General features: G+C 38.9%; 1 pseudogene; it reads right to left on the bottom strand.

Annotated features, from left to right (window-relative positions):
• Positions 1-248: 248 nt before the first annotated feature.
• LOC113070807 (bifunctional glutamate/proline--tRNA ligase-like) lies at positions 249-3,408 on the bottom strand (annotated as a pseudogene).
• Positions 3,409-22,138: the final 18,730 nt, after the last annotated feature.

Here is a 22,138-nt window from a genome sequence, read left to right as displayed (position 1 = left end):
GTCTAGACATTTATTCAGGACAAAGATGTGTAAAGATTAAGTATGGCTGCATAGAACATCTAATTTCAGCTAAAGTAAAACTGTGCCTGTCAGCTAGTAAACCTGTGACCAGAAAAATAGAGGGGATTCCTCTAAAATACACTAAAAAGCAGTATTTTGAGTAGTTAGAAGAGATGACAGATGTCTTCATTATTCTGTTATTCTGCAAGTGCATTTGACAAGAAGGGCAGTCTTTATTTTAGGAAGTCTCAGTAGCTGCGACCAAACAGCGTGTAGAACTGCACAGGCTCTTTGCCGCTGACGCACATCTGACCGGCCTGCAGTTTCTTCAAGGTCTCGAAGGGGATACACAGACTCTTGGCTCCCATTGAAGGTGCACCAGGCTCCAGGTCTTGATCCCTGAGGACACAGAAAACAACAGCGTTAATGGAAATCATATCTACGGTGATTTTAATCTTCACAGAATTTAATATTATTGTCTCTATTTTCATATTCTTTTTTCTGTTCAGATATTGTGAGATCAATGAGTTTTTAATTCATTAACAGCCATACTTTTTTTTTTTTTTACTTTTTACACTAAGTGATATAAAATAAATTATATTAAAATAATAAATTAGAAAAAAAATTATATAGTGCCAACTTAGAAAGAAAATATTTTTCAAATTAGTTTAGCCTTTTAGTAGTGACAATATAAGAGCCTAAAAATAAAATACAACATTTAATCATTTAAAATAAAACATATTTATAAAATATTTGCTTTCACTTATTTATATAAATATTTCTAATGGTTCAAACAAAATTACATAAATCGATAATTTAATATATAATAAATAAAGTAAAAAATGTCACTACAATATCATGCTTAACATTTCTTCCCCTCACACAGTATAATTGGCTCAATATACATAAAAATACAAAGGAAGAGGGCCCCATAGCAGGGATATTCTTATTTTTGGGCCCTATGGCATTTATATATATTTTTTATATTTCAATGCCAAGGTAATGGAATACTGGTTATCTAGGAATATCAAACATCGAGACGATCTCAAACATCCTGGAGAAGTTCTGGTCCAGGTGATGAGATGTGGCACCCTGTGAGAGTGATTGGAGTGTTTCAGATCTTACTGCTCTACACTGATGGTGCTACAATACTTCAGTGACTTATACATTTTTATATTTTCTGAATGTTTAGGGTGCTGCTTGTGGGTTCCAGGACATTTGTGTTGTGTTCTGATCTCTAGCATGCTGCACATCCTTTTAGTTTTTAATTTAGCTATAATAATCAAATTGGAAGGTTTATGGCAATACCCAGCTCTACTCTGTTTCTTATTTTAAAGTGACCTCGTGTAATTAATTTTTTTTTTAAGCAGTTAAGCAGACCAAACAAAGATTGTAAAGTAAGATTATCTGGATGTTTTGCAAACCAAAGACTAACCTGAATAGCTCTGCCGCTTGCTGAGATGTAAACCTCCACAGTTGTGGTGTAGTCTCCTCCTGCAAACTTCTCCTTCTCTGGTTTCTTGCCCTTGACCACAGGGATGGCCATCAGCTACCCGTACACCCGAGCACACAGGACCAGAATCTGCAGAACCTGCACACATGACAGATAAGAGCGGGAGGGTCAGAAACATGGTACAAATTACTTCTGGATCTGGGTGTAAATAGTAAGGATCACATCTGACCTCCTCTGTAGCTTCCTCTTTAGTGGTAAACGCTGTGTGTCCCTCCTGCCAAAGGAACTCTCTGGTCCTCAGGAAGGGCTGGAGGTGTTTGAACTCCCAACGCTAAGAAAAGCAAAAAACAGAATGAAGACGTGGGCCCTTAATTTAGAGGTGTCTGCAAAAGTTGACCTCTGAGGCTCAAACTGACCACAACGTTGCACCACTGGTCGAGTTTGATTGGAAGATCTCTGTGTGACTGAACCCACTTGGCATAGGCAGGATCCATCACTGCTTCAATGAAAGAAGAAATTGAATTCATTAAACAGATGAAGATCGAGTCCATTTAAGATCCAGCTGCAGCTGCTCACCTCTTTCACTAGTGGGGCGCACAGTGATGGTCTCCGCCAGCTCGGTCTTTCCTGATCTTGTTACCCAAGCAACCTAAAGACATTTACAAATAAAAATGTCAAATCTCTGAGTTGTTCTCTTTTTCACACACTGAGTAGTCCAAATATAACATTATATTATCTCATTCCAATTGTCCAAAGTAAAAAGAAGCATTTATTTAATTTGTGATTTTTTTTATTTATCATAATTTTTTTATATTTTAAAATGCAATTAATTGAGGTAATTAAGCTGAATATTTAAAAGCCATTACACTCCAGTCTTTAGAATCAAAGTATTCTTCAAAAAAAATCTAATATGCTGATTTGGTAATTCAAGAAAAATATTTTTCTTATATTTATCAATGATGAAAATAGTTGTGCAGTTAAATTTTTGTGAAAATTTGATAGATTTGCATTATACATGTCTTTGCTGCACCTCTGGAGCAAAATCCACAATGTGGCTCTTCTCTTTCTCCAGGCCAGCCTGAGAGACAAACATGGGGAAGTAGCCGTTCTCCACACCCAGCTTCTTTATCTCCCACTCAAAGAATTCTTTGATGGCATCCCAGATAGAGTAAGACCAGGGCCTCAACACGTAACAGCCACTGACACATCGTAATACTCGATCATCTCAGCCTTGGTGATCACCTGAAAACAGCAAAAATCATGATTTTAACACAGCTGAAAAACAAAAACATTTACTAAATCATATGAATAAAGATTACCTGCGAGTACCACTCAGCCAGGTTTTCCTCTTTCTTTGCCTCCAGTCCCAGCCTACATTTGATAAAAACAGTAAGTGTGTGCATCTACTGGCCCTGGTAGCAAACGACACATTTCTTTAATGCAAAACTGAATATCTTTCAGTGAAGTGTTCATAAACACAGCATAAAGTCTGAACACAGACACAACAGAGTGTGTTTGGATTTTAGTATTGGAGGACAAAACCAGTTGTGGCAGTACTTAAACAACAAGAAGCACCAGCAGGGGGAACACCGAGTTTGTAGTCCTACCCTATCATCTGCTTATATTATGCCTTCAGAGCCAAAAGCTGCTTCACAGCAGCATCAACCTGTAAAAATGTGTGGTGCATTTCCCCTTGTAAAGACATATTATGTGCATAACAGTTTTAATGAGTGTCAACCATTCTCATATGTTTAAAGTTTATTCAGTAATAAACTTTTATTGGGTTTTATCCATTCATTTAATCAATTTGATTTTTGCTCCATTTAAATGTCTTATTCTTTTTTATATGCATGTTCCACGTGTTTAATGCTTCACATTGAATGTTTATTTTGAATTTGATATAATTAAATACAATTTATTTGACATTAAATTACCATTCTCAGTGTCTTAAAGTGCCGTTTTCCCTTGCTTATGTCTGCCTGCATGCGTGCAAGTTCACAGAATTTAATTTATGACGAAAAAGAGGTTTGGCAATAAAAATTTCTGAGACACTCAATCACTGCATAAAGTAATACCTTCACCCTGTTTTTTTTTCAATAAGCGATGCCACTTCATTTCTAATTTTACTCCTTTATATGGGCCCATTAAATTAATACACAAATCCTGCTGGTCAAAGACAGGTGTGAGGCAGACAAGTTCAGACAGATCTTTTAAATGACTTGCATTAGCCAGTGACACTGCTTTCCCAGCACTGGATGAGGCACTTCAATTCATTTCGCCAACAATAATCGTCATTCAGCAGTCCTATTAGCATTTTTATATCTTAAATACATTGTGGAACTGCTCTGAAATCAAGATAAAAAAAAAAAAAGTTTTTCCTGTATATGACCGCAAACCTTTAAAACTCCGTAATAATCAGGAAAACACGCACACATTATACTTCTGATTCACTTTTACTAAAGCAGTGCCTAAAAACTGTCAGTGTTCTTGTTTTTAATCTATCAACATAATGAAAGCAGTGGAAGTCAATTAAATTGGGAGAAAGGGAGACTGATACTTCTAGAAATGCCACGAGATGCCACGAGATACTTAGTTCCAAAATCCATTGTAGTTTGGAGTATATGCAACACCTCGCATGTGCACTTACCTAGAGGTGGGTTGATACTGTTGATAATCAAGTTTAGTGCCATGTCGTTTCTCCTGGTCTGCTCGTAATAGCCCTATCCAGCTTCCAGCATCAAACTACTTCTGTGAGAGAGAGCACAACACTAGAATGAGCCGGAGAACCTGAACCCTGGAACAATGGTTCCGGTAATTGTTCGAATGCTGTGTGTTTAGGCGCGTTCGACTTTGAAGCAGCGCTGCAGTGCAGAATGATCACTGTATGACATCAAAGTACCGCGAGAGCGATAAGAGAGCACACGGATCCATAGCATTCGAAACGCTCTCGCGGTAATTTTATGTTATACAGTGATCATTCTGTCATACAGTGCCCCCTGCATGCTTCTTTTGAAATGCGCAATCATACTGTTGAAAAATAATAAGGAGCCTTAGTAAAATTATACGGTAAAGTTTCCAGTCACCTTTCACTTTTATTATTGTGAATGTTGATTGGTGACTGACGCTTGTGAAGTTGTAATATAGATTATATATTGTGTATTTATACGCCTATTAATGTAAATTAAAAATAGCAAATATTAAATATAATAGAAAGGGTCATAATTGTGAGATACACAAATTTGAAATTATGAGAATACACGTGATACATTGCAATGTACTTCCTAAAGGAGGCGCTGTAAGCCTTCAAAATGCATCGATCGATTTTAGTTCAGGTGTTATTAAACTGAAAGTAGAAGCCATACTTGTATGTAAAGATGTTTTGGAATAAAGTATATATATATATATATATATATATATATATATATATATATATATATATATATATATATATATATATATATATATATATATATATATATATAGCTGTAAGGTCTTTTACATAAACATAAATGTATGCAGCCTAATCTACTGACTATCACACTGTTGTACATTAATAATTTGATTCCACTTTCACTTTTTAGGCACTGGATAGCTTTATTTAACCTTTTGTAATATAAATGTAATGTACCTTGAAACGGGATTATAAATTGAATCCCTCACACTCTTTCTTGACTTGGGAAATAACCATTACTAAAATTAAGATACTATTTTCATAAATAAATAGATAAATAAATGGCAACCTGCAAATACAAATGAGACTTCAGCCTATACTCAGCCTACGGTGTAGGCCTATTGCTAATACATCATCATAAAGGAACTGCAAAACCTGATATGTGCAATTATAGTCAGAAAGTTTATTTAAAAAAAAAAAAAGTTTATAAAAACCCCCAAAATAAGATGAAAACATACAATGCAATGCAGTACAATGATGATTTTGAGATCAGAGTATCATATTTGATTAACACGTTTTTGCATGAAAAAAGTATATGGATCAAGTGAACCTAAGTTGCTTCAGTTACATAGTTTTTTATTTACTACCTGAGCTACATTTATAGAATTAAGGTACTTAATTTACTGAAAATATCTGTCAGTCAAATGTCTCTGTACAACAGGTTCTTTGTATCATGTTTTGACCATGATGTTGAGAATTTAGAGGCTTTGAAATAAGATCTGATACTTTTTATTCAGAAATAATGTTCAAAGTAACAAATAGCATTCAAAATGAACCATCTCCACACTGGTTTTTATTTTTTTTATTTTTTTTTTTTACTTTTGTTTTCATCCTCTTCTGATTTTGCCTTAATAACTAAGACATAATGACCCTGAGCTTAGCTGAGGTACAGCTGACAGGAAACAGCACACTATGACGCTGAACCTCTATCCAGCTGATACCACAGCTACCTGATTTGTTTTCATCCACGGTCATTAATCTACCTGGCAGTGCAATAACTCCTCAGACCAGCTCTCATACTTCCCTCGTCCATCATTGCGGATTTCTCTGCGTATATATGTGGTAAATTGACATTATTTTCCCATGTTTTTTGGTTAAAGATAAATGAGATAAAGACATAAAGTGCCATTCATGTAGTCAATGAAAGTGCCTCTCCTACGCTGTACTTCATTAGAGCCCATCAAACTCCCACCAGCAAAGCTGTAACAGGTTGGAAGCGCATTTGCATTCACTCCTAATGTGACTCTGGCAGTGATACTCTATGTGGCATCAGAATTTATTTATTTTTAAAGCCAGAGACATAAAATTCCAATAATGCCTGACGCCACTGCAGGTAGGCTACACCACGCACTGATGAAATATGGAAATGTGACTTATTTGTTCAGTCAGGTCTGCAGTCGCAGCTGACATTTTCACACATAAAACCAGTGTATGCGTATTAATCTCTCGAACGATCCCATAGGTGAAATCACAGAAGCTGTAGAGAGGAAAAAAATCCCCTCTGAATTACAAAAGACTGCTGTGTAATGAATGCAAAGCTTATAGATGAGAGACAGAGGGTTCTTATTCATTGACAATGACAACAAATTGCCTTTGCATTAAATCAGCACCAATGGTTTCATGAAGAACCTTTAACATGCATCAAACCTTTTCCCTGCACAAAAGATTCAATAGAATCTTCTGTAGATTACACACAAAAAAAGTAATCTTTTTTTCAACCTGTTGTATTGATTCCTCCATAATAATAAAAAAAAATATGTTGAAAGAGAGCAGCATTTTAGAAGTGAGAAAGGAAAAGAAATTGCGAGAAGAGATCTTTCTTCCTTCTTTTCCCATGTTAACTACATTGCAAACTTGACACCATCTTCATTAGACCTCATATCAAGTATGTAATTACCGAAGAAGTGAAGAGCCTTTTGAAAGATCAATCTTGGCGCCTTAATTGTCTTGTCATCTCATTCAGATGGGAGGTCCGTGTTAAAGGAGAGAGAAATTGCTTTGTCAGCTACACTTTGTCATTCTCTCATCTAATAATAGAGTCACTCGAAGACATTAATGCACTTGTTCACTTTCAGATTTTTTTTTTATTAACATTTTTTTTTGGAAGGATTGAGCACAGGGTTTCGGTCGTTGTATCAGACCTACCTGGAGTACTAAAACATGAACAGTAGATGGTGGTGTGTGACTTTTGGTTTATGACTGTTGGCTTTCACTGTACTATTCATTCCACACTGGAGGTCAAACAAAACCAGCCATTCACGGTTTCCTAAAAACTATATTGAGAATGCTAAATATTACTCTTAAAACTTAACTACACACTAAAAACACATTTTGTGTTCTTCTTTAAAGGTTTTATCTGTCTGAGCTGCGGTAGCTAATCCTATTTCAAGCACAGTAACATTGACTTTACAGGTTACATGACCTTTATTTGGCTGGGATACAGCTTTAAACTGATGGCCAGGTGTTAGAGACTGGCTTTGAGTTTTTGGTCGCCTACAGCAGGGTTTAACACAAAAATGCAGCACTAGCACTGGCAATATCACTTGAGCCTCGGATTTCAGGAGTCAGCTTCTAAAGATCTCTCCACTTTTCTTGGTACAGAGAGAGAATTTCTCCTGTTTGCTAGGGTTACATTTGCTGTTTGAGGAGAATGCAGTTTAAAACCATGATATGACATTTCAGTATGCATTCATGGGCTAGATTTAGATGGTTAGCGTGGACCAGTCAACCTGTGCTGATAAATAAACAATTCCCCAGTCTTAATTACTACTTTAATAAATACGATCTTTCTGATACTTGAACGATAAGAGCAAAGACATCTGCAGACTACATACTTCTAAAAGGCGGCATCAGCCAAGCAACTGCCATTGAGACATTGAAATGAATGGGAGATGAATTATAATCGAATTCATCAAATTCATCATGAATTCTTCATGTAGACCCCCTTTGTCTCAAACTCTGTACATTATGCTTTGCTGAGAAATGTTAACTCTGTGTTTATTGGCATTTTTGTGTTATTCCACTGTTTTGCACTATTGTTCTTCTGTGTAAACCAGCAGAAGACAGTCATGCTTGACCATTGCATCTTGCATGACACTTTGTTCTTATAATGTGGCAAGCAAGTCAAAACAATATAAAGAAATGTGTTTAAAACAAAACACAAAAATATGTTCTTTATAAATGGCTTCTTATATGCATGGAGGAAATGGTTAATGGATTTACAATTGCACAATTGACAGATATACAAAATATTCTCTAATTTTAAATGATTCAATAAGCTGAACCCTTATGGAATAAAAATCACCAATGAAATATCTTATTTCTCTATTGCACCAGCAGTTAGATTAAATAGAGAACAAGTGGAAGTGGAACAAATGATTTGCGTAAATCTGCCTCTCATACTTTTCCCCTGAGAAAAAGACTCACCTTTAGAGTTAGAGAGAAGATCAATATTGTCTCACATTGAGCTTTAGTTTGCCAAGATACTGAAACTGTTATCAAAAGGTACTACGCTTCTCATCAGATTCGTCTAATGCATAATCATCTCTATAGTCTTACTTTATGTCAACAATTGTCTTATTTGAGTCTAAACATCTCAGAAAAAGTGATACTTTAAAGACACGTACTTGAGATTGTGTTATATCTCCTGAGCTACATAAAGGCAAATGGTTAAGTATTCCTTTGGGTAGTTCAAAATTAGTCAGAGCTGAAGATCCCAGAGAACTGTGCTGTTGTCCATGAAACATATTCTTTTCATAGTACTGCTGTTGGATGAATTCTGAAGATGCATGATGAATTTACCACATCGTTCGATTAAAAACTATTCTCTATAACTAATCTGTTTTGTTCTTTTTATTTTATTTTACTGTCATTAGTCTCAAAATAATATTTTTCAGCTACACAAACTTTTCAGCGACCTGCAAAAGGAAGACAGATCTGTGTCACTTTGAACGTTTCTGTGTTGAGTATGAAAAATACAACTTAATTAAACTGTCTGTCACTTTTGCTTGTGCAACTATTCAGATGGCACTGTGTGTAATGTCTCGAGTATTTTTAGGTTTATGTGATCTGTATATGTCTGTGAAGTTTATACAAGGTAACCATAAATATGAACAACTCTCCAGGGTCTCATTTTTTAAAAATTATACTGCTGTGTAAATCATTAAATGACTTGGCTATTGGCACAATTCCCCCATTAATGCTGCTTGGATATATATTTCTCCAGTGGGATGTCAGCAGACATGCAGCCGCATGTTCATCAGTGACTCTGCAGCAATAATTTGCCATTTTCTTCTTCCGCTGTCTAACTTTATCTTCATCATGCTCCAGAAAGGGTAAAAGGACGTGGGAAACATCCACAAAAAAAATGGGACAGCTTATGTTTGCAAAATTCATTTTAATCAAAGCTGGATCCAAGTGCTGTTCTGAGACTAGACTTTTGCCGCATTTAAAGTTTGCTGGTATACTGCTTAGTCAGTATATAACAATGAACCTTGAAATGTTTTACTTGCCATTGGGAAAATACTAACATTTCAACTCTTAATGGATCACTAAATTAAATACTTTTTTACAAGTATTAAATCCTCCCTTTGAAAGTGTGACCTCGAGCAATAACAAAAAACAACAACAACAAAAAAAAAACAGATGTGGGAGGGAAGATGGTGGCTTTGGAAGTGGATGCGGAGATGATGGAAAGGGGATGGCAAGAGAAGCAGGCAAAGGGTGATAGGAGAACAACAAACCCCCCAGCATTGACCCAGACCCAGAGTAAAGCAGGGATTACAGCCCACCTTGGCTGCAGCCCTCTTCTTGAAGGAGGGAGCAGTCAAGGTGTAGTCGCTGTGGCTGACGGCATCCTGGATATGACCTATACAGAAGGAGCCAATGGATTCCAGGGTGCAGACAGAAAGCCAATGGTACAGAGCGACAGTGTTGGCACTGGAGACCGAGGTGGAGACACGGTGACAAGCATCTAAGTTGGAGCTAGAGTGCCCGAGGACTGAGGCAGACCGGTGTGACCCAGGGGACAGGTGGAGCTGAAGGGAAGGAAGAGTTACGACGAGCCGATGAGCCAGTGTACAGATGAGGGTGGGAGGAGCCAAGGTGGAGCTGACAGCTGTACTGGTCTCTCGCTCAGACGAGGCTGGTGGTTGCAGGACCTGAGGCTTCACATCACAGCAAGTTGTTCCCGGGGAAGATGAAGAGCTGCAAGCATCCAGCAGAGGCAGGGGTGGAAGATTGGTTTAACAATGCGGTGAGGGTGACAGAGGGAAATCTAATTTGATCCATAATGGTACTTCCAGCTGCCAACTGCTCAGTGAAACAGGTTCGTTGATGTCTAGAAACAACGATGAAGACAAACAGACAAATAATTCCGGGTGGGATAGGGTGTGAGGTAGTACTTTACTACATGTCCAGATCTATCAGCCAGTCCTAAGTATCTAATTCAACCAAGATTCCCTCGGCTGCTGATGTCGCTGGCTCATACCCGTGGTCAGACTTACTCTTGGGCTTTGGTTCTGGGGAAATGGCCAGCACTGTCCTCTTCTCCTCAGGATCTGGCTCACTCAGCATGTAGGGCGGTCACTATCTGTCTGTGGGAAGCTCTAGCAAAGTCTCTGAGCTCAAGGGTGTTGATGTGCTAGCCTTTGGGTGTCTGTTTGTGTTCTGGACCGGGGATAGACGCTTTCCAGACACCTGATGACAAGCAATTGTAAACCCATTGCGTATTCTCAATTCATTTTTCATCAAGGTTTGAATTTGTCTATCTTTTGATACACAAATGTGTAGCTATTGTTCTATTTCTGGCTATGTTGACATTGGCAGTATACTGATTGCACTGGCAGTCTTCTTGGAGCAACCTGGGGTTAAATGAGTGAGGGCACAGTCGTGATGGAGAAGGATTGTGATCTCATTAACTTAAGTCCTGGGTTCACACCAATTTGAGACTGAATTTACAACGTCTTTGTTCAGAGCAATTAGCATAACAACATCATTAGACTAATGTCACTCCTTCAGGTAGCACTTTTCTTCTTTCAACATTGATAGTCAGTCCGGATAGCTCTGGGACTTTGGAATACTCCTATTGACTGTACGTTCCAGACAGGCTATATAATTGGTAGGGCATGGGTTTTCTCTGCAGGTAACACTAATACAGCAGTAGGTGACGACTGTAAGTAACTGCCCTTCTAAGGGTGTACTCACACTAGGCACGGTTGCCATGAACCGGGCCCGAGTACGATTGTCCCCCCTCCCCACTCCCCCTCTGGCCTGCACTCACATATATGGTTTCAGCATTCGTGCCGGAGCACGCTTACGTCATTATGGTGCGACGGTTTCGGGATAAACAGGAAGAGCGGCGCTCTCTGAACACAATGGAGTGCATCGCTCTGTTTTCTTTGTGGATAATTTTGTGTTGTTTGGTCCACAGCCTGTTGTTAAACAGATGTGTCAACTTAGTGTCGCGAAAATTTTCACGTAATTGTGCTGTTCGTATGAGGATGTTTGCAAGGTACCAGCTGAAGTGCAGCAAGGACTTTGCAGTTTTTAGTTTTTATGCATTTTGCACCTCTGCCGTAGACCAAATCGACCCCGAGTCCAACTGAACCGTGCCCTGGCCCACCTCTTCCAAGCGGGCCAGGGCCGGCTTATCGAGCCGCGCCCGGGCACGATTCGGAGCACTCACACTAGTCAAACGAACCGTGCTTTGGTGATCAAACGCACTCGGGCACGGTTCAAACTGGCTAGTGTGAGTACACCCTAACTGAACCATTCATTCAAATGACTTATAAAACATGAACTTATTCATCAATGATGAATCATTTCATTGAATCACTTACTCAACTGACTAGTTCAAAACACTGATTCATTCATCACTGAAACAAGCTACAGAGTTTATGAGTGAGTCACTGAATTAATCGTTCAACTAATACATTCAAAACACTGATTAATTCATGAAACACCAATAATTTGTTTTGCAGACACATTGACCCATCCATCACACTTTGGTTTTGTTTTCGTTGGCGTTGTAACAATGTTATATACTGGCAATATCGGGTCTAAAATGTAACTTCTTGTTTACCGAATTGTGAGTGTGAAATTTCTTAAAATGTATGGCTACTTGATACCCACGAATGTACAAAACACATAAAAAAAGGAAAAAGAAAAGAAAGAAAAAGTGGAAAATATATGTAGATGTTGTAGTCAGTAAATTGTGTCCATCTAAAAGTAATACTGGCTGTTTTACAGGCAACACACAAAAGTGAAATACACATCTCTTCTAATGTATGTATTTACTTAATCCAAATGGCTGTAATAAAGCTCAGTATAAAAATTCAGATATTTGGTATCTGTAACCTGGCAAGCAAAGTTAATTCAAAATGCCAATTAGTAGTGTTTGTGAGCAATGGAATAGATGTGACAATTAACACAATGACATGAGTTTTCAAAACCACACGATGGACCAGTGGCAAAAAGGTGATGCTAAAACTGTTCAGTAGTTGCATCGGTTACAACACAACACATGAAATAATTAAAGCACATGCAAATAATAAAAAATAAATAAATAAAAATAAATTAAATGAAATAATTTAGGGCAAAAGAATGTTGTATTTCCACAGAAGTTTTCAGATGCTTTCAAATTCACAGACCCAGCTGTTTTGTGATCCTTATCATCCAAATCTCAAACTGTCACTGTCAACATCATGGAGTTGGGGAATTCAACAAATTGCTTACATTCAAATCCAAACTGCAAAATCACATTGCCGAATATGGTGTGATGTATCATCTTTTCTCCACCAAGAAGGGTTTATGTCTGAGGAACGCCAAAGTACACTGTTGGTCCACGTCTGTTGCAAACTCCTAAAACTGCTGGGAGATCCATAATGGCACATGTTTCTCACAGGTCTCATTTGGTTTGAAGATTTTTCCATTGTAGATGAATATTTAGGGAGATTAAGTCATTTTACTGAAGCGGGACATATGATGCAACAGTGTTTTTTTTGTGATTTTTCTAGAATTCTAGGATGAACATAAATAGTATTTTCCTTCTTACAAAAAAAAAAAAGGTCAACAGTGCACTGCATTTCATGAATTTCATAAAGATGTAGACTATAACCTTGTATGAACATCTTGGAGAAAAAACTGCACATGGAGTTTTTTTTTTTTATGAAAATAACATTATACAGCAACACAAACTTGCAATTTCATTCATGTATGCACATTGTAACCTTTTTAGATTTAGATGTATTTATTTATTTGAGCAGTAACCATTCTGCTCTAAAGGAGTGGGCCGAAGCAAAAGAGCTTATAAGCGCCCACCTCCAAAATTAATACAATAAAAATTCTCATATCACAATATGAAAGAAACATAGTGCAAAAGCAACAACAACACAAGAAAAAAATATCAACAAAAAACAAAAAACAAAACTATAAAAAACAAAACAAAAATGGATTATATACACTTACAATATCTTATCGTGTTATAAATACCCCTAGTAACCAATCATTTCTTCTTCTCTATACTTTTCAAAAATCTCTTGTTTGTATTTACATTTGAACAGGTTGATATTTGGACATCGTTTCATCTCCATCTCCAAATTATTCCACAATTGTACTCCATTAACCCTGGTGTGCCACATCACATTCATTTAGGTGTCATTTAGAAAATATGCTACAGCATGGCATTTCTCATTTTCACCACAAGAGAGAAAAGTTAAGCTTGCTAAATCATAATTATGACACAGATGGTCATAATTATGACACTTAAAGTCTAAATTATGAGATGATAATAATAAAAGTGCCAAATGATGTCATTCTAAAGGCTTGTGCACTCAAGAATGATAACTATAAAGATAACGATAAAGATGTAGCTCTATAGTTCTTGATAAATATAAAATAATTCTCAATATTAAAAAAATAGCAGGTTTCACACCACAGCTATAAAGATAAAGGCACTGATAAATTACATTGTTGGAATCACTTTCAGAATTATTTTTTCCAGCTGAAGAACGATAAAGCATTGACAGACAATCACAATCAATCTTGCTATAATGAGCTCGAGAATCTAATGTGCCAAGTGAGTGCTGGTGTGGACGCTAATACAATTATCTTCATAGTTATTGTTTTTGGTGTGAACAGGCCTTAAGTCATAATTATGTGATAAAAGCTTGAAATTATGATATAAACAGTAAATTACATGAGATGAAATTATGAGATAAGTCATAACTGTGACACAAAGAAATGTCTTAATTATGACAACAAGTAGAAATTAGGTAATAAATTAATAATTATGACAAATATCTTAAGCAATTAGCATAACTTGCTCCTTAATGTTAATAAAACCAAATAAATGATTTTTGACCCTAGGTCTATAGGCGATCAAAGCCACTGTTGGGAACGTTACTTTAAAAAAGTAATTAGTTATAGTTACTCACTACTTGTTCCAAAAAGTAACTGAGTTAGTAACTGAATTACTCTATAATAAAAGCAACTCGTTACCAGGGAAAGTAACTATTTGCGTTACTTTATAAAAAAAAAAAAAAAAAAAAAAAGTTTCTACATGTCAGAGAATTTGTACTTTTTTTTTGCAGTTTTCACAAGTCAGTTGAAATGAGTAGAACAGACAGGTACATAACCTTCAATAGTTACTGCACGTCAACAGACAGCAAGAGTTTTATCCTGCACTTCAAGTATTATCTTTGTAAGAAAAGTGTTTTTGGCCACTAGCTTTGTAGATGCGTGTCACACATTACATCTACACATTACATGCACGTTCTTGCCTTTGACCACAATGAATTAGATGTAATGCTTATATCTTCACCTTGAAAATGCCAACTTTTCATCGGATTGCTCCTGACTCGCCATCTCTGTTGCTGCTGCGAATCTCTGTAGCTGTTGCGTGTGTGTGTGTGTAAATTGTATAAATTGTCTGGCTCTGATTGGCTACCATGAAACACATGACTCTGCCTTAGCCAATCATAATCGCTTCTCTCGTCATTAACACACCTGCTCACTCGCTGTGTGACCTTTGAAACTGATAGAGACAGAACACATGGTATTGCTAATTTTAAATACTGAAAATATCACATCACTTTACTTCACCTAGTACGAGTTTGTACTTATTATAAATGAATCACCTGAAATAACTTAGCTGTAATCAGCAGCCATTTCTTGTATGTTCACAGGTGTAGGGGTGCATCGTGGAGCAGGGCCCTCCTCTTTTTGACCACAGGACGATGTACAAAGTTTGTCGGAATAGCACCTGGTCTCAGCCTACTCTTGAATTTTTTGGTCATGAAAAAATTGCTTTGCCTCAATTTGCCTGCAGAGTGACTTCAGTTTAGTTTCCACACACAACTTTTTTTGTCTACCCACATACAGTACATATCACATGGTGGTTAAATGCACAGTTATAGGTAACACTGATGACTCCCTGCAATGTCTCACCATGTCTCAGCTCCCTGGGTTTTGCAAGGCTTTGCTTGTTCCTTATTTCTAGTAAATCATTTTCAATGTAAAAAAGTGCAAATAAATTTAAGTATAATTACCTAACAATTTTTTGTTGTAATTGTTATTTATATTTAGATTGTTCCTCCTGACTTGAGCCAACCATTATTTTCTCCTCTCTATGTCAGCTGGGAAGCCATACATTCGCACACCTTTCTCTGACCGAGTGGAGCATCCCCATGCAGCACAGTAAACCATGGTCGATACTATGCAAGGACAACATTAAAGAAAGGACAAATACAAAATGCTTGGCATGCTATTAAATTTATTAGAAATGTATTCATGAATTGCTGTAAATAGTTAATTGTATTTATTTGAATAAAAATACAAAGTAATCTCGTAATATATAATTACAATTAAAAATAACTTTTTTCTATTTAAAAATGTAATATACTCCTGTGATGCCAACCTGAATTTTCAGCATCATTATTTTTGAATGGCAGTGTACATGTTTATATACGAGTATGCTTAAGTTGTTTTAAACCTGAATATATTGTGTACATGAATAAGTATTGTAAGAATTATACTAGATATAATATATATATTATTTATAATACATAATTATATTACTATATGTAATTGTAAGAATTATAAACATTAAGCTTCATTTTACATTTATTTAACATGCTAATTAATGCTGCTAACAGTTAATTGACCCATAGTGCGGTGCGATCTGAAAATCACCTGTCACCAGCCTGTCTCTTTACTACCTGAAAGTCATCAATAAGACATTAGTTAACATGAGATCAGGGGAAAAAAAGGACAATATGTAACGTAAAAAGGCAACAGCAACCCGTGTTTATACAACTTAACGTTAGCCTGAAATACGTTTTTAAAATAATGGTAATTTAACACTAATCCTCAAATATTACCCGATTTGATATTTTAAAAACAAAATTGCTGTAACTACATACTCATGCTACATACATATGTCGGTGTGTTGTATAAATATATAAAATAAATGCATTTATTGACTCTTTATTACCAGAAAATCGCAGTTCTGTCACTCTACTCTTATCAGTTTGAATGGCCGCCAACGCACTTCCTGGAACTATTTGAAGTCTACACGATTCACGTGACAACCAAACATTTCGAACTTCCGTTGTCGCAACTCTCTCTCTATATGGCTCTGCTTTTAATGCCATAATTTATATTATAATAATGACTTAGTATTACATAATTTGCATGTGATTGATTGATTGATTGATTGATTTTGGCAGAAATGGGCTTTCATACATTTCAGTTTGCTCTTCACACAGTTTTCAGAAAAACAGTTGGGAAAACTCCATACACAAATGTCCAATTTCCTCAGATATAATCTTATGTGGTGCCATTAGTTATTTGAAATGATTCACAATTAGTTCTCAAACTTGTTTGTGAGTTTGATGTTTGAATCAGACTCACTCAGTCAATGCATCATTCAGAGCTATAACAGAGTACACAGCATGAAAGGAGTCTTAGAATGATGTTACAGAGAGTCATGTGAATCAATTTTCAGTTATGTCCGATTCAAAACAATCCCAAGAACTGTTTCTGTGGTGTTTATTTTAGGTTGTGAGATTTCTGTCTATTTACTGACTCATATGACAGAATGTAGTCATACAGAACGATGACATAAAGGAAAGGCGTCATGTGTCATGTTCTTTCTTTCTTTCTTTCTTTCTTTCTTTCTTTCATTCTTTCTTTCTTTCTTTTTGTGAACTAGTCATTTAATGTCTGCCCTTTATATCAGTTATTTTCTACAGTACCACTTAGCTTTAGGTAAAAAAAAAAAGAAAGAAAAAGAGATTATTCTATGGGTCTATTGTATGCAGTCCTGTTGTATTCATTGCAGATCCTCAAGGTCTCCTGAACGCTCTATCCTCAATCAGTCTTCTGTAATAAGCCACTTTTTTGGGGGTTCAGGGTAAATGAAGCAGACAGTTTCACTGACATTTGCACTTTTTCTCTACTGTGTCAGCTCAACCCACATAATCAGCATCCCCACTCTCCACCCCCAGAGCTGGCTGTGATAAACAGCTATTTTCTCTTCAGCCTTTTGCAAATTGCTACAGTTGATTTTATGATTCAGTCATCAGAACCTGAAAATACTTTTAATTAATCTGCTCATGAAACAACTGAACATTTTATAATTGTTATTAAATTATTTCAGTTGTTTGAAAACTTTAAACTTTTTTTACTTTTCAATTAAATTCAATTAAATTCAAGTTTATTTGTATAGCGCTTTTTACAATACGAATCGTTACAAAGCAACTTTACAGAAAATTATGTTTCTGCAATATTTATAGCTTATGGTGGTGACTGTCAGTTTGTGCATGTTTGACAGGATTTTTAGAAAAAATTAATACAAGACGTAGTCAGCTAGACGATTAACATTATTAATATTATTAATTAATAATTGTTATACGATGCAGTCACACTTGTAGCAATATTTGTTAGTTCTGTTGTTGATTCAGGGTTAGCATCATATGAGGTCCTCTGAGGGTCAGCATCATCTCTTCTCAGGTGTTCTGGATCCAGACTGGAGCTTGTGTAAATCCTAGCAAAATCATAGAAACAAAAACACTTTTAAGAAGTTAAAGGGGTCAAATACATTTCCCTCTTTAACCTAATGCTAGAAGTACCTTTATGCTCCCAAAAACAAAACACTCAGCATTTCACTTCAAGTCATGTGATAAAGAAAAGCAATCAGTAAAACTTGGTGATGATAACCCAAAAAATGCAACAACTTAAAAAACTTTGAATTGCAATACTTATCAGTTTCACTTACAGTTCCAAGTTCTTTTGTATTGCTTGTACCAAATTTTAGTTCTGTCTTTCCTCACAGAAAAGGTTCAGTCATCAACGCTCGGTTTAAATGATGAAATAAAGGTTTGCTCCCATGTATAACAGCCACAACATGAAAAGATCAAAGCAGAGTCTCCAGGGCTCATATGCGGAGGCATAGAGGACGGGAGGCTGAGCATTGGGGTGGAACACAATTATCACAAAGGACAACTGACAGCCTCACTTTTGTAGGGAAAGACACAGTAGGGGAATGTGGAGAATGCAAGACAAATTTGGACACATTTTCAAAAACAAAGTTTACACGACAAAGAGAATTGGGCAACCTAAGACGGACTGTCACCGGGTTGATAACCTTGGAAATTAAATACGGCCCGACGAACTTTGGTGCCAATTTTCTTGATGGGACCCGCAGTGGTAATTCTTTGGTGGAGAGCCATCCCCGTTGTCCGCAGACACAACAAGGTGTCAACCTACGGTGGCGGTCTGCAACGGTCTTAGAGCATCCCCTAGCTCGGATAAGCACCTCCCTGGCCCTCTTCCAGGTGCAGTGACAGCGCTGAACAAAAGCCTAAACTGAGGGGACATCTGCCTCTGTGCCCTGGGAAGAAAACAAAGGGGCTGATAACTTAGACTACACATGAACAGACCAGTTGACTACACCGGTAACGAGTTGTGAGCATATTATGCCCATGTCAGTTGATGACTCCAGGAAGAGGGGTTATGGGATGCCAGGCAGCGATGCATCCGACCGAGATTCTTGTTGGTGTGCTCGGTCTGGCTGTTAGTCTGTGGATGAAAGCCTGATGACAGACTAAGGAAGCTCCGATCTGTAGGCAGAACTCCCTCCAAAAATGCAAAATGAACTGGGGCCCCCTGTCAGAAACCACCTCCTCTAGAAAGACCATGGATCCAGAAGACATGATCAATGACCACCCGGGCTGTTTCTTTAGCCTATGGGAGATTAGGAAGGGGAATAAAATTGTCGACCTTGGAAAAGTGATCCACCACGGTGAGAATCACCGCATTGCTCCTGGATGGAGGGAGTCCAACAACAAATTCCAGGGCACTATGGGACCAGGGGCGGGATGGGATGGGATGGGAAGCGGCATTAACAGAGCAGCGGGAGGAGAATTTAAAGATTTATTTTGAGTACAGACCGGGCACGCCCCCATGAACCGGCGGACGTCCTCCGCAAGTCAGGTCATCAAAACCGCTGGCGGATGGCAGCCAGCGACCTCCTTACGTCTGGATGGCACATGATTTTGGATGAGTGACTCCACTGGAGAACAGCGATGAGAACTGACTCGGGCATGAAGATCAGACCCGTGGGAAAATCCGCGGGCACGTCGACTTCCTCCTGTGCTCACCTGACGCGCTCCTCAATTCCCCAGGTAAGCGCCCCCAGTAGGCATCCCGGAGGTATGATAAAGTCGGGGTATATATTAGTTTATTATATAGGGAGGATACCTGGGAGAGCATGGCATGGACACCAACCTCTGAAGCATCCACCTCCACCACGTACTGCCGGGAAGGATGTGGAGTCACCAGGATGGGGGCTGAGGTGTATCTATGATTTAATTCACTGAACGCCGCCTGAGCATCCCCTTACCAGCTGAAATTGACTTTGGTGGAGGTTAACGCCGCAGAGGGGCTACCACCTGCCAGGAACCGCTGTAACACCTTACAGGAACCAGGTGCCGGCCATTCGGAGATGGCTCTCAACCACCCCCTCAACCCCCCCCCCACCCCAGTGAAAGATCGCTGTGGCGTTGGATAGCCTGAAGGCAAGAACCCAATATTCAAATTGCCCACGAAATGTGTTAAATGTGGTCTTAAATTCGACCCCTCCCTGATCCGAACCAGATGGTAAGTATTGCGAAGATCCAATTTCACGAAAAACAAAGCATGTTTAGTGAAAAGAGACAAAAATGAATGCTTTACCTGTGAGTGGGGGAAATGGCAGTACCGCTGCAAATCGCCTTTACAGGACAGGAGTGAGCTTAATGAGCCGCACAATACAGGCAAAGGACCTCCAACAGGCGGCGCTGTGAGGTACAAGCGATCCACCTGCAGGTTCACACTCCTCGGCACTCAGGGATGGAGGGACGGATGTGACTGGCTCGGAGTCTGGTCAAACTCGGCGGCAAAGCTCTCCCTTGGCGTCTATATGGAGGGACAGACTGATTACATCATCCAAACAATCAGGGACCTCGCGGACATACAGTTTATCTTCTATATCTATCTACACTACTCAGTTCGTAAAAATGGCTCAGTCTTTAGCTTCAAACTGCACAGCGTACAGGCCTATGTAAGTGCCAGGAGAGAAAGGGGCAACAAATCCAAAACGGGAGACAGGAGAATAGTCGAGCAGATGGGGGTCAAGCGATGAGCACACAGGGCTGAGAACAGCGGGCAGCAAAAGGTTCAAAAACAGGCTAGGTCGAAATTCAGAAGAACAGTCCGAGAATTAGCTGCAATTAGCTGCGTGTTTGTGTCTTGTTCAAGCACATGGCTTGTGATTGGTTTGCTGGCCATGTGCTTGTGTTTTTGTTTTGTGGGAGCACATGGCTTTTGTCTTAGTTACTGTGTGCCATGTGCTCTCATGCCAATTGTCTTGACCTCACCCATCGTGTTACCTGATTATTGATTTAATTTGCCCCACGTGTGTTCCCTCATTAGCTCCCTATTTATTCTCCGTGTGTTTGCAGTCTTGTGTTAGTTCATTGTTGAATGTATGTCTGTGCTCCTCTTGGCCTGCCTTGCCAGTCAAGTTCCTGTCTGTTTCCCCCATAGGGAAATGATCGGTCCCAGCTGAAGACGCTCAGACGAGGACTACAAAAGCTGCACCCGAGAAGACATGGGTGAGAAAGCTCTCCAGAAGAAAGCCAGCTAATGTTGTGTCTCTTATATCTTCAGAAAGCGAGTGAACAACCAGCCCGCCACCCGAGCACTGGACACCGATTCCCTCTTGCACTCAGCCGGCCGGCGAACAGGATAACACCAAGCACCGAGGACGAGCACCAGACACTTCTTGCACTTTCACGAACACAACCACAAATAAATACACCCTCCGGGGCTTTAAACTTTCACTGCAGCCTGCTGTGTGATTCTTCAGCCCGTGACACTGGTGGAGAATGCGGGCAAGGTGGAGCCTAGACAGTGCAGTTGGGAAACATCTGGTGATGTCACTCCCTCTCGCTTGCAAACGTTCAGGAGAACCCGGACTGGGACGGAGGAAAACTGGGGACAGCCTCCCAGCCACAAAAAAGGTAAGTGACTTTTCTGTTATTGTCATTTTAACCCTGTGGTTGGTTGAGGCTGTCACTAAAACCTGGTTTCTCTGTCCCTTTTCCGGTGCACTACGAGAGGGAGGACTGCCCGGAGAGGAATCCTCGCCCATTCCGACCATAAGGAGCCTGGTTGAGGATGGTAGCAATCCTGTGTGGGCGGTGCCCTGATGACGGGGATGTCGCTTGGGAGGGGAAATGTGACGAGTCAGCTGCCTCCTCCCTGATTGTCACTGGCACCCCATCCTAAATCGCTGACCTTCACCAGGCTCCCAACTGGAGTGGGTGTGTGAGAGGAGGGGCGCTGGACCAGTCAGGGCTGACGACGTGTGAAGGGGCACACCTGAAGGAAATCGAGCCTCATCACCGCCGCTGTTTAAAAGCCCAACGCGCCTCTCCTCGGGTCTCTTCCCCGTGCATGCACACTGGTGTCCTCGTGGGTCCAGGAAGCGTGCGTTGAGGGACTCCCGCGCCACAAGAGACGTGAGCTGCCGGATCCGCGATCCGGAGGAGAACCACACCCGTTTACACGGCCGATATTTATTTATTTATTTATTTATTTTTTACTATATGGTAATGAAAACAAAGGTGGAAATTTGCTTAACGTTGCATGAGTTATACCCTGTCACAATTCTGTGATAATTGAAAGCGGAA

The sequence above is a fragment of the Carassius auratus genome, unplaced genomic scaffold, assembly GCF_003368295.1.
Source record: "Carassius auratus strain Wakin unplaced genomic scaffold, ASM336829v1 scaf_tig00005315, whole genome shotgun sequence".
Taxonomy (NCBI): Eukaryota; Metazoa; Chordata; class Actinopteri; order Cypriniformes; family Cyprinidae; genus Carassius; species Carassius auratus.
Note: the sequence above shows the minus strand (reverse complement) of the source record. Positions and strands in the feature narration are given on the sequence as shown.